Source organism: Phoca vitulina, unplaced genomic scaffold, assembly GCF_004348235.1.
Source record: "Phoca vitulina isolate PV1807 unplaced genomic scaffold, GSC_HSeal_1.0 scaffold37, whole genome shotgun sequence".
In the NCBI taxonomy this organism is placed as follows: domain Eukaryota; kingdom Metazoa; phylum Chordata; class Mammalia; order Carnivora; family Phocidae; genus Phoca; species Phoca vitulina.
The window spans coordinates 1,711,486-1,727,778 of NW_022589740.1; the positions used below are offsets into that span (position 1 = coordinate 1,711,486).

General features: G+C 46.4%; 1 protein-coding gene across 3 annotated transcripts in view; it reads right to left on the reverse strand.

Moving 5' to 3' along the window:
- The window catches only part of DIRAS2 (DIRAS family GTPase 2), a 30,993-nt gene extending 27,483 nt beyond the window's left edge, over window positions 1–3,510 (reverse strand). Inside the window, exon 1 of one of the 3 annotated variants that reach the window (XM_032427569.1) lies at window positions 3,258–3,510. The gene's annotated coding sequence lies outside the window, so the exon portion shown is untranslated. Of the gene's footprint in view, window positions 1–3,033; window positions 3,157–3,257 lie in introns of those variants that run through there. The other 2 variants (XM_032427568.1, XM_032427566.1) reach the window with 2 other exon arrangements.
- Window positions 3,511–16,293: the final 12,783 nt, after the last annotated feature.

Below are 16,293 nucleotides of genomic sequence, written 5' to 3' on the forward strand. Positions count from 1 at the left end.
TTAATTTTCAGAGAACCAGGTATTTGACTCAAGGTATCTGACCCGACCAGTTATTTGATCCAATCCTCCTGTTTTACTGATAAAGAAGCAAAAACAGGTTTCAAGATCACACAACAAGCTAATGGTAGGGAAAGGTAGGACACTGGTCTTATAACAATTTGAGATTATCTGTATATTTATTTTTGATAGTGTTTGTTTGGTTCAATTTAATCGTTTAATGGTTTCTAACCTTTCAGCTTTTAAATTGCTTTGTCAAAAGGTTCACATCCCATATCCATGCTGGCCAATACAATAACCACCAGCTACATGGGCTACTTAAAATGTAGCTAATCCAAATTGAGATGTTCCCTAAATGTAAGACTTAGCATGAAAAAAAAACAAAAAAACAAAAACAAACACTTGTAAAATATCTTATCAGTATTTTGTATCAATTACATCTTTAAAATGTCACTTTTGATAGACTGGGTTAAAGAAAATACATTAAAATTAATTACACCTGTTTATTTTTACTTTTGTAATGTGATTCCTTGGACATTTTAATTTATGCATGTGGCTCACACACTTTATTTATTTTGGACAGCACTGATTTATAAGAAAGCACTTAACTGCATTAAGGACAGAGCTATAAGGAACCTTTCTTTCCTGAATTTGCAAATGGTGAGAGCAAAGCAAGAGAGGATGGGAGAGCACCTGCTCCAAGCACTTTGAAGAATCCTTACCTGGTGAAGGAAGAGAAACTTGCAAGACTCATAATAAAACAAAAACTGAAGCCTAACTTGAAGTCAATTAAACAACTTCAGGTTAATCCTTACTTGCATATGCATGTGTAAATTTAACTTGTAAAACAACATTAGCAATCGTGACAGTATGACAATCATCACCTTCCCTTTTGATTAAGAGCAGGTATTTTCCTAGATAAATCATAACCAAAAACAATGTTCTAGAAATCAGTTGTGTCTTTAAAGAGACATGTGTCCATTGTAAGTAGCCAAACCAGATAGATAGATAGATAGATAGATAGATAGATAGATAGATAGACAGACAGATAGATATCTAACCCACCTTACAGGTGAGAATGGGACACAGTGGTTATCTGAATTGAAAGTTACAGGTCAGCACTGAGCCCTTTCTAACTTAAAACAGTTTGCAAGCAAACTCCTCACCCCAGAAAACCAAATGTTCCTCTTTATAACGAACAAAATTTTTAGTGCAAAAATTCACTGCATTTATCTTGGGGGGCTGGGAAATGACGACTCTGTCCAAATCAATAGGTTAATTACATATCAACCATGGCAACAAAAGCAGAAGAAGGAACATGTGTTTACTGTCACAGATGCGCTCTCTTTTTGACAAAGAACCCTTGTTATTTCTCAAAGGTTCCAGTTTTTCAGTAAGACGTGCAGGTACGCGAGCGGAGACACTATTCACTGATTGCTGAGCACGCCAGATTGCCAGACGCAAGCGCAAAGGCACTCCCACAACTCCGAATTCAATTTGGGTGTTTTCTGAGTCTCTCCTTCCGAACAACTATTAAATCTGTAACAAGAAGAGGTTCTGGAGGTTTCTGCAATAACCGTGCACATTTGATTGCCGTCTGCAGAAGTAGCTCAGGAGAAAGCAGCGATTCTGGGCGCTGTGAGACAGTCACCTCTCCCCGCTCCCTTCCCTGTGCTCACCACTGGGGACGATCTCCCCCTTTAGCAAACTAACCGCCATGTGTTAAAGGGGATGAAAATGTTTCCCTGCCTTGTCCCTCCTGTTTCTCTGAGATGAACTATGGGTCTTCCAGGGCCTCAGCCCACAGGAATGCTGGGCTCCTGCATTTCCAGAGACAGAACTGTTGACAATTTGCAATTTCAGGCAACGACCCCCCCCAGAAAAACAGTATTATCCCCCCACAAATATGTTAAATTTATTCTAATTTTACCCTCCCCTTTTCTCTCCCTCCCACTCCACTCCTTCAAATCCAAATGCCACTGGGAAAGAAGTGCTTTTGGACTGATCTGGAAATGTGAAATGCTCCAGCTTTTTATTGTTACCTAAAAAACCTTCCTTAAAAAGAATATTTTATAGGTTTTTAGTTCAAAGCAGGAAAGGTCTCCTATGCTAAGACTAGCTTCTCGCTCGGAAGGGGGTCGTTCCAAAGTTAATACGGGGAGAGACGCAGAATAAATCCCCGGGAAGGCGAGCTGTGTCACGGCATAGTTGGAAGGACTGAATCCCACCACGAAGCTGTATTTCACCCGCCAATGGAGGGCACCGGGGGTGCACCGAGCTTCCAGTTTAAAAGTCTCCCAAACCCCCAAGAGTGGGAATTGGTTTTTAAAGGAGAACAGCAGCATTTTGCCGGCCGGCCGGACGGCTGGAGGACTCGGGGCGAGCATCCAGCAGGGCTTTGCAGGGAGCCGGGGAGCTGACAGGAGTCACTGTCATCTTGGGAAGCCACATTCTTACAACTACAGAAGGGGTCCGGCGCCTCTCCTACCCCTGCCCTGACCCCAGGGAAACGGGGGGGGGGGGACACATGTAGCGATGGTGAGACACATTTTTTAAGAGGAGAACTGAAATTTATAGCCAAGTCTCAGCCAAGCCCGTCCAGGGCTGCGCTGTGGTCCGAAAACATGCTGAGCAAACGGCAGTCAACGCGCTCTGCGCCGTCCTCACCTCGAACCACGTCTTTGAGGACTCCTGAAACCCCTTCAATCAACTCCCACCGGAGAAGCACCTGCACCGCAGGGTTTTCTGAAGCACTAACTCCCGCTTTGGAAGGAATCCCAAGTAACGCGGAAGAGGCAGGTTCTCTTGCCCAAAGCGCACGCTGGAGACAAGGGGACCCAGACGCACGCCGTCCCCGACAAGGAGCCAGAGCCGCCGCTCTCCCCCCCGCCGGCCAACTCCCGCAGCCGGACTGCGGGCTCGCCCTCCCGCACGGCGGCAAGCCCTCGGCGGGGCTCGCGGGCGGGGGCGGCCAGGCCGGCCGTCGGAGCCCCCAGCGCGGGCCGGCGAAGCCACACCGGAGGACGGGATCGTTACCTGAGCAGCCGCACAACTCCGCCCGCAGCTTCCGCGGGGCTCGCTCGCCTCGGACCGGGCACCGCGCAGGCTGTGCGGCGGCGGGCTCCTCCCGAGGCAGGCGGGGCGCGCGCTCCTCGCGCCGCCGTGACGCTGCCGTCAGCTGCTCGCCCGCCGTGCGCCCCGCACCTGCGCCCCCGCCCCGCGCCCGCGCCCCCCGCACCTGCGCCCCCGCCCCCGCGCACCTGCGCCCCCGCGCACCTGCGCCGCCCTGCCCGGCCGCCCTCCGGCCTTGCTCCGCTCGCTCGCTCCTCGCTCCTCGCTCCTCGCTCAGCGACTTCGGAGCCGCGCCAGCTGCCGCAGCGGCCGCTGCTTCTGCTCAAATGGCGCCTGCCCGCCTCCGAAGAGCTTTTAGGTGCCACCTACTGCATGCTCCTGGAATAGATGGCCGGGACTGGAATTTTCTGAGCACTCAATGAATTAAAATCACTCCGTTGGAAGTGCACCAGATTCTTTTGCTTTAGACCCTTCACATCACCGACTGTGATCACTACTAACCGCCTAAGCTTTCCTTGCAGCGTCCGGATACTAAATTAAAAACCTGCTCATTGAGGAGGCAGGTGGAATAGGGCCATGCCGATAGCCACCCACACAGTGCAGATTAATACATTCTCATTTAATAGACCCGTGGGACAAAAATCACCATTGGCGATCTGGGGCTAGAATTGCCTTTCCACTGAGTAGTTTCACATTAGCGTTTGGGGGGAAATAACCAGGTGTATTGTCTGATATGGATAAATCTTTTTGTCTGAGAAGCATTGATCGGAAACAGTTGAATTAGCAAGAAATAAGATTTATGGCTAACAATTCTGTGCCAACATGTTTTAAATACTTGCCTATAACACTGATGGAATATTGAATTTAAACTACAGGTTTGAGGAATATTTCTTTGCCCTATTGTAACTCATTCTTTTTTTAATATCAATTTTTCCAAGAGACTTGGCAGTGTTTTGTTGTTCTTTAAATTTGATTTAGCTTATAGAATCCCATTTACCTGTTTAAACCTGTCTTGAATTTCTGTGTAATTTCAAATTGCCCTATCCTTTGATGTTCATTTCCAAAGTACATTCCTGCCGATATTCACAGGAAATAGATGTTTTTAAAATCTAACTTAGAATGATAATTATAATCAAGAAAATGTATTTGTCCCACTAGTTCACCCTAATCCTGACCTAGAAGCTAAGGCCATTGGAATATGGGGAAAAAAGTCATTGAAGGCTACTGTAGGCAAATCTACCCCTATGTTAATGATGCAGGAAATCGGGGTGGCTGCTCGATCTGGGTCTCCCCTTCAGGACAAGTCATCCAGGGGAGGGTGCAGGGACGCTGACGGTGGGTTCTGGGCATTGCCCACCTCCATTTCTGGAATCCGAAAGTTAGCGCAGGCTAACAAATTGAGATGTTGTTTTCCATGACAACCTGAAACGTAGGTTACCAGGTTAAATGGTAAAAATGGAAGTTGAGGACTAAGTAGGGAATGGTGAAGAGATTTAACAGTGTGGGAGTCCGGACGGCAGAAAGCCCATCCTAGCCCAGGGCTGGAAGGAATGAGAATCTGGAGCTGGTGAACGGAGCCAGTTGATTCTGCAAATTGCACACTGCAGAAGAATCTGCATTTGGTCACCTACAATCATTATTTGTTCCACGAATGTGCCGCAGGGACCCCAGAGGCCCCGTTCAAACAGGAGCAGCATGCTTAAAATGATGTCCTTGGCCTCCCTGTCATTCCGCAAACCCTGACTCTTCACTGGCTAGAAGGAGCAGATTGCTTCTAAAATCTGACTTTAATAAGACCCCCATGAGATTTCTAAGCCTGTTGTACGTGAGAAGCTCCAGGCCCATGTCTCTCAAACTCTTTGCATGTTCAACACGGCCAGCTGAGCCACATCCCAGATTTTCTGACTCAGCTGGGGTGGGGTTCCAAAGCGTGCAGTTCTGACAGGTTCCCTGGTCATGCTCAAGCTGCTTGGAGAAGGGACCCACAGAGCTCACCCACCCAGGTAATGCAGAGACTGTTAACAGATGGTGATGCGTTCAGGTAAGAGAAACATGCATACTTCTATTTTCTAAAGCAAATTGAAACCAGGTTAGTCAGTCCAGTATCCCTCAGTTAGAGGAAGCCTTGTCTTCCCAGGATCACACATGAGCCCGAGGGCCTTTTGGGGGGGCTGTAAAAAGAGCTTCTTCAGCTATGTTCCCACTTTGCACTCTCCACCTAGGATTTGGCAAACTTAGCCTCTGTGCAAATTAGGAAAAGGACCCCTCTCTGGGTGGACACACTCTCCCCTTGCCCTCAAGACAAGGCAGGACTTGAGGGGCAGAGGACCCTTTGTGCAAAGAACCTTCCTGCAGCAGGTGCTAGCCACGCCATGTTCCCAGCGGGGTGAGTGCAGGGCACCTGCTGAACCCCAACCTCACTCTCACCCTCTGCTGGTCACCTTTGTACCACGCCCCTGCGCCCCGTGCCCCCCGCACCTGCGCCCCGCAGTTACACAAACTGCCCAAGCAAGCACACCCAGCCCGGGGCACGAGCCAGGGGGATAAGGCGGCAGACACTCTAGTTGGCTGCTGGGCAAGCACATATATAATAAAAAGACACACCTTTGGACTGCGTTCCTTCTGTGTCTCATTGTCTCACTTTCCCCGTTTTCTCTGAGACACTGGTTCGGGCAAGAGCTGTGCCAGCCGCAGCTGGGAAGTTAACAGGCGTGCACGTTCCAGCCCCACCCAGACTTCCTGACTCAGAAACTCTGACGGTGGGGGCGCGGCAACACGCGTTTAGCAAACAATCCAGGGGATCCCGATGCCACGTGGTAGAGTTTGAAACCCACTGCACTAATGTATGCTTTGCAATCATATTTTTAACAAATGCCATATCAACCTATCTCCTTAAAAATTGTAGAAAGGGCACCACCTTGATGGAATGTGCTCGAGGGACAGCACACTCCACCCTGAGATGTTTTTGGTCCTGCAGGGGTCTCCCAGGATCGCAGCCCTTACGCCTTGTCCATGCAGCTGTCCCTTCTAAGGGCTTACCATGTAAGGATATGGTGCAGGACACCACTGCCCGGAGGACACCCTGTCTCTCAGCGGTCGCGCCGGTGGTCAGGATGTGCACCTGCAGAGCTGGCCCTCTTTGAACCAAACTCTTGCCTCCATCTTCTCCCCATGGAGCCTAATCCCCAGACAGTCCAGACCCTCCAAACTAAGTCCTCAGCCCTGCAATGTAAAAAGCCTTGCACGTCAACTCGGAGAAAGGGAAGCCCAGGCCCAAGAAAATAAAGTCTTCCCACAAAAGGCAAAAAGAGATTGAAGTTTTCTTTTGATTTTTGTCCATGAGTTCACTGGCCCTGAAATAAGAGCTCTGAAATTGGGTTGGCCCTTCAGAGATGTCCCACATCCAAAGCTACCGGGGGATTAGTCATCACAGGCTGTCCTCTCCCCAGGCCCTTTCTGAGCAATTCCCACAAAGGGAGTCAGCTGAGAGCCTTCGGCTGCAAGGTGCCAGTCACGGGGGCTTCAGCCCTGGGCAGTGGTTGTGGTTGTGCACTGCAACAGCATCTCAGCAGCCAGGGATGATTTCCAGAGATGGGCGTCCACTCGCCATGAGTGAAGATATCAAAGGCAGGTCTCTTTACAGAGGGGGAGGATCCTTTGTTACTCCATTGGTTTTCATCTTGGTTCTCTATTTTTAGTTATCCCTTCAGGCTCTACCCAGCTGTACTGGGTGCTTTTAGGTCTAAGGAAGCTTTGCCTCTGTTCTTCCTCCCCTCCCTCAGCACTGCTACGACAAGACCCAGGCAGCATGCTTGCTATCTGTTCTTAATCTTCAGCTTACCAGGGCTACCCAGATGCCAAAGCTGACATCTGTTCTCTGTAATCTCGAGAGTTTCTCATCCCTGCCTTATCTAAGGTTGACCTAGTTCTCTTGGTCTCCTGAAATATTAGTGAACACACACAGATGATGATATCCATGAAATGCAGCTCGGTGCACTCATCCTGCTCTGCCTGTCCCTGGATCCAGCCCATCAAAACCGGTGCTTTCCCTCCTCCCTAAGCCTTCCACTGTGTCCTTTGGGACACCTGCCCTTATCCATCAAGCTTCTCTGAATTCTAGACTGCTTTGTAGAAGTTGGCCACCCTTTTGGCCTCATTAAAGGTGACTGTTGACCCGTCCCCACTTCTGTAGCCTCTCAGCCAGAGGCTGTCTCTCCTCCCGTGCTCCGTTATCTCCTCAATCTCCAAGCAGTCTCTCCCGAACCATAGCTTCCGAGCTGCAGGATCCTGCCTCCTTTTGGACTGTACCAGCCTCTTCCCTTCGTCTTGCTGTCCTTCGGGTCATCTGTCCTCCTTTGGGTCTAGTGGGCTTCCTCTTCATGTGGATCCAGTGCCACCTGATCGCCCCACTCTCTGCTTTCTCATGTCCATGGTCTCCCTGTCCCCAGTGACTTTCTTCTCTCCTACATCCTGCTCCCGGGCCTCGTGGTGAATTGCAGGACAACAGGAAATTGGTTTCCAGCATGCCCCCTTCCACCACTCACAGCCATACCTCCTCCTTAGGACGCCACTTCCTGCCCTGAGCTCAGGATCACCTTCCTTCTAAGTACCCATCTTTCCCACATGATCACTGCTCCCTTTTCTACCCACAGAACATGTAGACAAACTGGTTTACTCTCCCCTTCGCTCTTGTCCTCTCTAAAGAACCAAAAGTTTGAAGGTAGCCCTGATGAGTCTGAGCCACTCCCCTCATGGCTGCTCATGATTTCCAGTCTGTTTTCCCAGCAGCCAGGAGGAGCGGAGCAGAAAGACCCCGGATTGGCGTCCCAGAGCTTCTAGACTCAAGCTCAGCCTTTATGTTGGCTCACAAGGAGCTCATGAGCCAGCGGCTTTTTATGCCTCCAGCTTCCTCTCATGCCCGTCTTCCTGTGCTCTCAGGGGCCAACTCAACTGGCCTCCTTTCAATTCCCCAAATGCAGCAAGACCTTCCTCCCATCAAGGCTGCTGCACAGGCAGCTCTGTGAGCTCATCTGGCCAAGGCCATTCCACTCAAATCTACTGCTAAATGTATTCTCCACAGAGAGAGTGACCACCCTGTTTAAAATTGCAGCACCTGCTAAGCACTGAATTGTGTCTCCCCCCGCCAAAAAAAAAAAAAAAATACATGTGAAGTACTAGCCACTAGTAACTCAAAATGTGACCTTACTTGGAAATGGGTTTATTGCAAAGATAATTAAGTTAAGATGAGGTCATACTGGACTAGGGTGGACCTTTATTTCCATTTGACTCATGTTGTTCTAAGGAGAGGAGGATACACAGGGAGAAGATAGATGTGTGACAACGGAGCCAGAGACGGGAGTGACACAGCTACAAGTCGAGGAGTGCCAAGGATTGCCAGCAAATGCCAGAAACTAGACAAGGCATGGAAGGGCTCTCCTCAAGGTTTCAAAGGGAGCCCGGCCCTGACAACAGCGTGAAGCCGTCAGACCTTTGAATTCCAGTTTCCAGAATTCTAGCCTCTGGAGCTGTGAGACAACAAATTTCTGTTTCTTGGTCCCCCAGTCTGGAGTACTTGGTTATGGCAGCCCCCGTAAACTACCACACCTCCCGTCACCTGGCCCCCAGATCCTCCGTAGCCTAGAGCAGAATGAGTCTCCATTTTGCGTGTGTTTATTAGTTGTCTATATCCTTATTTATTTCATCTTCCCCTTTAGCCTGTAAGCTAAATGAAGGTAAGCACCATGAATGCCTCATTCATCACTGTCCCAGTATGTTAGGTGGAAACAAACTTGAGCGGGGAAGTGCAGAAATGTCACCTCCTCCCCATCCACGCTCTAAATCAATGAAGAGTATTCGTGAGTCTGAAGACTCAAGCAAGATGACACACCGGGGGTGGGGGGAGACCCTCCTTCCCCTGTGGAAACACCAAGTAAATGACAACAGACTGAGTGAAATATCTCCGAGAGAACTCTAAAAACCAGTCAAAGATCCATAGCAACCAAGTGAATGCCAAATCAAGAGAAAGCCACACTTGAAACAGCAGGAAATATTATGTTTTGCTCGCCCTGACCCCAGCTCCTCTGAGCAGTCTAGTCCAAAGGAGGCCACCCAATTCCTAGTACCTCCCTTGGGACAAAAGGATGAGTGTTACTTTGCTTGCTGTGTTCTCGACTGTTGGCAGGCTGCCTGGAGACAAGGCTTCTGTCTTGCCTGACTCACACAGGAATTACGGTGAAGGGGTTCAGAACACCCCAAAACATGCCGCTTTGGCATAGGGATTATTTTGAACTGAAAGCAATCAAGAACTAGAAAACTCATGAAAACATCTTTACCTGCCCCTTACCTGCCTAAAATAAAGTCTACATTTCCCCTTTTTGCAAAGGAAATCTATAAAGGAAATTCCCATTAGAGAAGGAGCCTATACCAGGAAAAGAGCTATTCTAGAGATCATTCTTTTGCCTGAAAGAAGCTTATTTGCATAAAAAGGCAACATTTATTTACCATACATTTTCTTCCCTCACATTCCCATAACTTCCATCTCCTCACCCTGATCTAGAAGCTCCAAATCCCTGCCTTCCCTAATCTCAGATATAGAAGTCTCAATCATCTGGCTTCCACATCAAGTTTCATATTTTGTGAAACTCCTGTGCACACATGCATAATTAAAATTACTTTTTTTTAATCTCCACTAATCTGCCTTCTTTCCATTTAATACTCAGACCAGCCACAGAACATAGAAAGGTAAAAGGAAAGTTTCATCCCCTACAGAAAAGAGTTCATACATCAGGTCTGAGGATGCTGAAATCCATGTCATGTGTTGCAGCGCCTGGAAACTGCAGGGAAACTTCAAATGCGTGAGTGCCTGGGAGCTGAGATCAGAGGCAGAGGGACATGGCAGAACATCTATGGCCTTGGGAAAAAGCAGGGGTAAAACTCTCAGGGAAATTGAGGCACTTAAAAGCAGTCAGGTATATGGGGGGCTCAGGAAAAAGCACATGCATGGTCCCAGGAAAGACACATGCCCAGAAAAGGCCCAAGAAGGTGTTAAGCCCACACCAGGCTAATAGTAAAGGTCTTACCTTTTACTATAGCCAATCTGCAAAGAGTGGGAACGATAGCTGTTTTTTTTCAAATGCTCATTTTCAACAAAAGTTCACAAAGCATAAAAGAAATAGGAAAACATGGCCCATTCAGAGAAATAAAATAAATCTCCAGACATAGACTCTAAAGAAATAAGGCTTCGGATTTACTAGACAAAGACTTTTAAACTCCTGCCTTGTAATACTCACAGAACTAAAACAGAACACGGACAAAGAACTAAAGGAAATCATAAAAGCAACATATGAACAAAATAAGAATATCAGCAAAGAGATCAAAATTATAAAAAGAACCAAACAAATTCTGGACCTGAAAAATACAATTACAGACTTGAAATCTCATGACAGAGCTTCAACAACAGACTCAAATGACAAGAGAAAGATTTAGCAAACTTGAAGAGATGTCATTGTAAGTTAACAAGACTGAGGAGTAAAAAGAAAAAAAATGAAAAGTGAACAGAGCCTATGGGAGTTATAAAGCACCATTAAGCAGATTAATATATGCATGAGAGAAGTCCCAGATGGAGCAAGGAGAGAAAGGGACAGAGAGATTATTTGAAGAAATAATGACAAAGATTTCCCAAATTTGAGGAAATACGCGAATATATAAATACAAGAAGCAAAACAAACTCTAAGTAAAATAAACCCAAAGAGACACACACTGAGACAAATTATAATTCTATAAGGCCAGCACTACCCTGATACCTCAACATAACAAAGGTGATATACGGAAAGCCCACAGCTAACATCATCTTCAACGGGGAAAGACTAGAAGGTTTTCCTCTAAGATCAGGAAAAGGATATCAGAGTTTGTGACTTCTATTCAATATAGTACTGGAAGTCCTACCCAAAGCAATTAGGCAAGAAAAGGAATCGAATACAAATTTGAAAGGGAGAAGTGAAATTATTTCTTTTTACAGAAAACATGATCTTATATGTAAAAAACAAAACTATAGGTTACACACACATACACACATACACACAAAAGCTGTTCGGATTAATAAGTGAATTCAGCGGGGGGGCCTGGATGGCTCTGTCGGTAGAGCATTTACCCTTGGTCTCAGGGTCATGAGTTCAAGCCCCACATTGGGAATGGAGCCTACTTAAAAAGAATATAAATAAATAAATAAATAAATAAATAAATAAAATTCAGCAAAATTCAGGGTACAAAATCAATATGCAAAGTTGCATTTTCTATACTTTAGTTAGTGCATTTTTACACACTAATGAAAAGTCTACAAAGGAAAATTAAAGAAAATAATTCTATTTACAGTAGCATATGAAAGAACAAAATATTTATGCATAAACTTAACCAAGGAGGCAAGACTTATACACTGAAAACTATGAACCATTGCTGATAGAAATTTTAAAAGACAAAAATGAATGAAATTGTCATGGTTGGAAGACTGAATATTGTAGGATGTTGATACTAAACCAAAGGAAGCCACTGTTTCTCAGCAGTTCTTTTCAAGATCCAATGTTTTTGCAGAAACAAAAATCAATTCTAAAATTTGTATGGATCCCAAGGTACCCTGAATAACCAGAACAATCTGGAAAATAAAAGAACAAAGTTGGAGGTCTCACATTTCTTGACTGCAAAACTTACTACAAATCTACTGTAATCAAAACTGTGGTACAGGCATAAAGACAGACACATGGGCTAAAAAATAGAATAAGAGCCCAAAATAAACCCTCACATATGTGGTTAAATGATTTTAAACAAAAGTGTCAAGATCACGCAATGGGGAAATGACAGGCTTTGTCATAAATTATGTTGGAAAAACTAGACATCCACATGCAGAAAGTACGAAGTTTGAACCTTAACTTACACTATATGTAAGAATTAACTCTAAATAGCCCAAAAATCTAAACAGAAAAGCTAAAAATATAAAACTCTTAGAAGAAAATATAGGGAAAACTGTCATGATATCGGGTTTGCAAACGACACCAATAGATATGACATCAAAAGCACAGGAAAACTGATTCCATCAGAATTCAAAATTTCTGTGCATCAAAGGACACAATCAACAGAGTAAAAAGACAACCCACAGAATGGGAGAAAATATTTGTAAACAATATATCTGATAAGGGGTTACTATCCAAAATATAAGGAGCTCCTACAAATCAACAACAACAACAACAACAAAAACAACCCAATTCAGAAATGGGCAAGGAATTTGAACAACCATTTCACCAAAGAAGATATACAAAGGGCCAGTATACACTGAAAAGATGTTCAGCATCCCTAGTCATTAGGGAATTGCAGGTCAAACCACAGCGAGATATGACCTCACACCTGTTAAGGAGGCTGGTAACAGAAATAACAAGTGTTAGTGAAAATGTGGGCAAGTGTTTGTGGGAACATAAAACCCATAGCAGCTGCTAGAGAAAACAGTATTGCAGATCCTCAAAAAATTAAAAACACAATTATTGCATGATCTCTCAATTCCAACTCTGGATATACATCCAAAATATTTCAAGGCAGGGACTCAAACAGATTTTTGGGCACCAGCATTCACACCAGCATTATTCACAATAGCCAAAAGTGGAAGAATCCAAATGCCTGTGACAAATAAATGGATAAACAAAATGTGGTACATACATGCGATGGAATATTATTTGTCCTTGAAAAGGAAGGGGGTTCTGACATGTGCTACAGCATGGATGAACCTTGAGGACATTATCCTACATGAAATAAGTCAAACACAATAGCATAATTTGTACGATCCCAATCATATGAGGTACTTGAAGCAAGTAAAAATCATAGAGATGGGGGACTACTATCACCAACATGGTGACATAGGACATTCCTAATTACAGTGCCTCTCCAGAGAAGACCAGCTAGCAAGTAAGCAAGACTGTGATAGTTTCAGAAGCTGTTTCCCTCTGGAAAACAGAGACGAAGACAAACCACATAGAAGGTGGAGAAGTGGCCACACTTTCATCGCTCCTCCCCGGGGTTGGCCCAGTGACAGACTGAGAGGCCCCCCTGTTCTCTGGTTTCTCCAGTGGGAAAAAGAGAACCCAATGTCCATTCGGCTTCCCCAAAATTATGGGATTTTTCCTGGGAGGCTCCCTGGGGTCTCACCTCACCAGGATCACTGGGGGAATGCACCAAGCTCAAGCACTAGGATCAGACAGAGACAGAAGGGAGTGCGAATTATAGAAACCTGGGCTCAGGTCATGGGGGACCACACATTCCGACTTCCAGCAGTGACGGAGCAGGGATCCCAGCCAGCATGTCAGCCCATCTGCGCAGCTGGGCTGGTGGCCCCGACTGGCCAGAGAGCTTGGTTGGTAGTTCTGCCTGATTTGAATCCTCAGCCAATGGCCCGTACTGGTATGGAGCCCATCTTCCAGGCCAGCCCAAGCCGGGGGCATATTTGCACTCCCCCTCAACCTCAGAGGATAGCTTTCTGTCCCGCCCCTCTGGGAAACATGGCCACGGAACCCCAGCAGCTACACGGCACACCCTACAGTCCACCTGGGCCACAAACACAGCCCAACCAACAGCCCAGCAGAGCCTCCAAGTCTGCCCCTCCAGGAAGAGGAGTCAGAGATGTCCAAAGGCCACGGAGTCCATCCTATGGCCCACCTAGTGGGGAACGGCCCAGCTTTGAAGCGTATACTCTGGCCCCACATCACCAGGGAGCCTGAAGAGAGTGACCATGAGCAGCCTCCGATCCCAGCCTACGGTACTACCAACCACAGAGCCCAGCCAAGAATCTGCGTGAATCTGGGCTCTCGGTATTGAAATGTTTCGTTAGTATGCAAGATTAGGAATAGTGAATGAAAGATCCTTCCGTATCTGGGAGAGAAAACACGGATCCAGAGAGATTAGTTTTCTACTAGGGACACGGGTAGGAGGGGGGGCCCGTGACACTCTCTGAGCCAAAAAACCACTGAGTGGAACCCAAAAGAATTTCACATTCTAAATGCGAATCTAGAAGCATACAGGGGTTTATTTTTCAAGGTAGGAGGACAGAACATGTTTTATTTAATAGTTTGTCAACTTGATGTATTTCTTTTAAATATTTAAATACAAAAATACACCTTGTGGGCTGCCGTTTGTGCTCTGGCCCACTGCGTGCAAATGTTAGGACAGTCTGCCTTGCGTTGAGGAGCCTTCAACCTTACACGGGGGCAGTTCATTCCATTTTTGGACACAGCTAAACGTTAAAAGGATTTTTTTTTAACTAAAGCCAAAACTTATATCCTTCTTAACATCTACTCTCTGTATCCTCACACTATTTCTATTAAAATTCTTCAATAATTCAAATTTCTCCTAACTTAGAACATCTTCCCTTGCTTTTCTCAAATTAACATTGATTTACTGTCAGAAGTGTTCCTCTGATTCTAGTAAGAAGGAAACAGAAGGAAAAACAAGGCCTGTGAGGAGTTATATGAAGTCTTACACAGCAATAAGGCATTACAAATTTACAAATTTAATTTGTTCATTGTGTTCGATATGAATACCAGGTATAGTACTATTGTCATTGCTATTTAATAAAGAGAGGAAAAGTTCAGAGAAATGGGGTGATTTTCATACGGTCCCCAAACTTGCAGTGGAAGAAGCAGGTCTTGAGCCTGGCTGTTCTTACTAACTAGCTCTTTGGCCCCAGAAAAGTCACAATTTGCTCACTTGCAGAAAGCTATGACCTTCCTTCAAAACTGTCTCTATGGTTCAAATGGCCAGTTTCTGTACCTGCTATCAATTGCTATCAAAAACACCTAAAGCTTCCTGGCCTAAGACAATGGCACGGGACTGTTTATGAGTCCGTGGTTTGCTGGCCTTTCTTCTGGTGGTTCTGCCTGGTCCCTCACCGGGCTACCGGCGGCTAGAGGCGTGGCGGGGGCTACAGGGGCTCCAACAAGCCAGCAGGGGAGGGGCGGGCCGGCTGGGCCACTCTCCCCCAGCCCTTCACCCTTGGCTTTCTCGCATGCTGCTGAAAGCACTCTCTGATGCCCACCTGGGCAGGTTGAGGCCACTTAGAGCCTACTTTGGGACCACATGTGGTCACTCCCACCAGACCCTGTTGGTTAAAGCAAGGCGCTGATTCAGGGATGGGAAACAGTCCCCAGCTTTCAGAAGGAGCGGCCCCAAAGTCACCTAACAAAGGGAGGTGGACATAGGGAGGCAGGATCCCCCCCGCGGCCATCAGGCAGTGATCTGCTGCGGTTCCCCTCTGGCCCCAGTGATTCACAGCCCACTGAGACCCCCAAAGTCTCACCTTGTTCCAGCACCTGCAGTGAAGCCCATGAGCTGGTGACGTACGTGAGGCTCCTGGGTTACAGCTCCCCCGGAGCCAGAAAGCTGCGAAGGGCGGCTCAGCCTGGGGTGGCTTACTTAGACACTCAGCAGCCGTGTGTGCTCATTCTCACCCCAAATGCCTACAGCTGTCCCCACTCCCCACTGGCAGCATCCAAGTAGAGCACACGTGAATGAGGACCTCTGTCGGGACGCTTTCCAAGCCAAGCCTTTCTAGTTTGGAAGGTGCAGCCAGTGAACTGGAAAACTTGTATCTGACTCAGGTCAAGGGCCTCTGTGCAGAGTCCACATGACTCTGAACAGCCCGTGGCACTGGGCACCTGCCCCATTTTAATATACCTGAGATCTTGCCAGCCATTCCCCACTTCATTGAGTGCAGCAATCAATCCCGGGCTCTTCAAATCTACCAAAGAAGACTTCTGTCTAATTTGGGGAAGGCTTCTAAAAATAGAGGCTTTGGGGAGGCTTCTCCTGATTAATGATCAATGGTCACTATTAAAGTCTTCTTATTTCCTTCTGACCCCGAAAACGGAGTGCATAAGCACTATGCACGCCGTGTGCAGACTGAGAACAACCCTCCACCCGAATGCTTTTATGGTCATTGGTCATATTTTCAAAGTGAATTTTATCTCATAAACAGGAACCTCATGAAACAGGAATAAGCAATAGTAGTTTCCTATATTGGTAGTCAGACAAAGGACCTTGCTCAGTTTCCAATTACTTTGCTTTGTATAAAGCTCTCAGTGCATCTGTATCAAAAAGGCAATTCCTGAAATCATTCCATATGTACACACTACCCCCCCACGGATATACATGCATAATGATGCACATGCACAGATACACATGCATGATGCACAT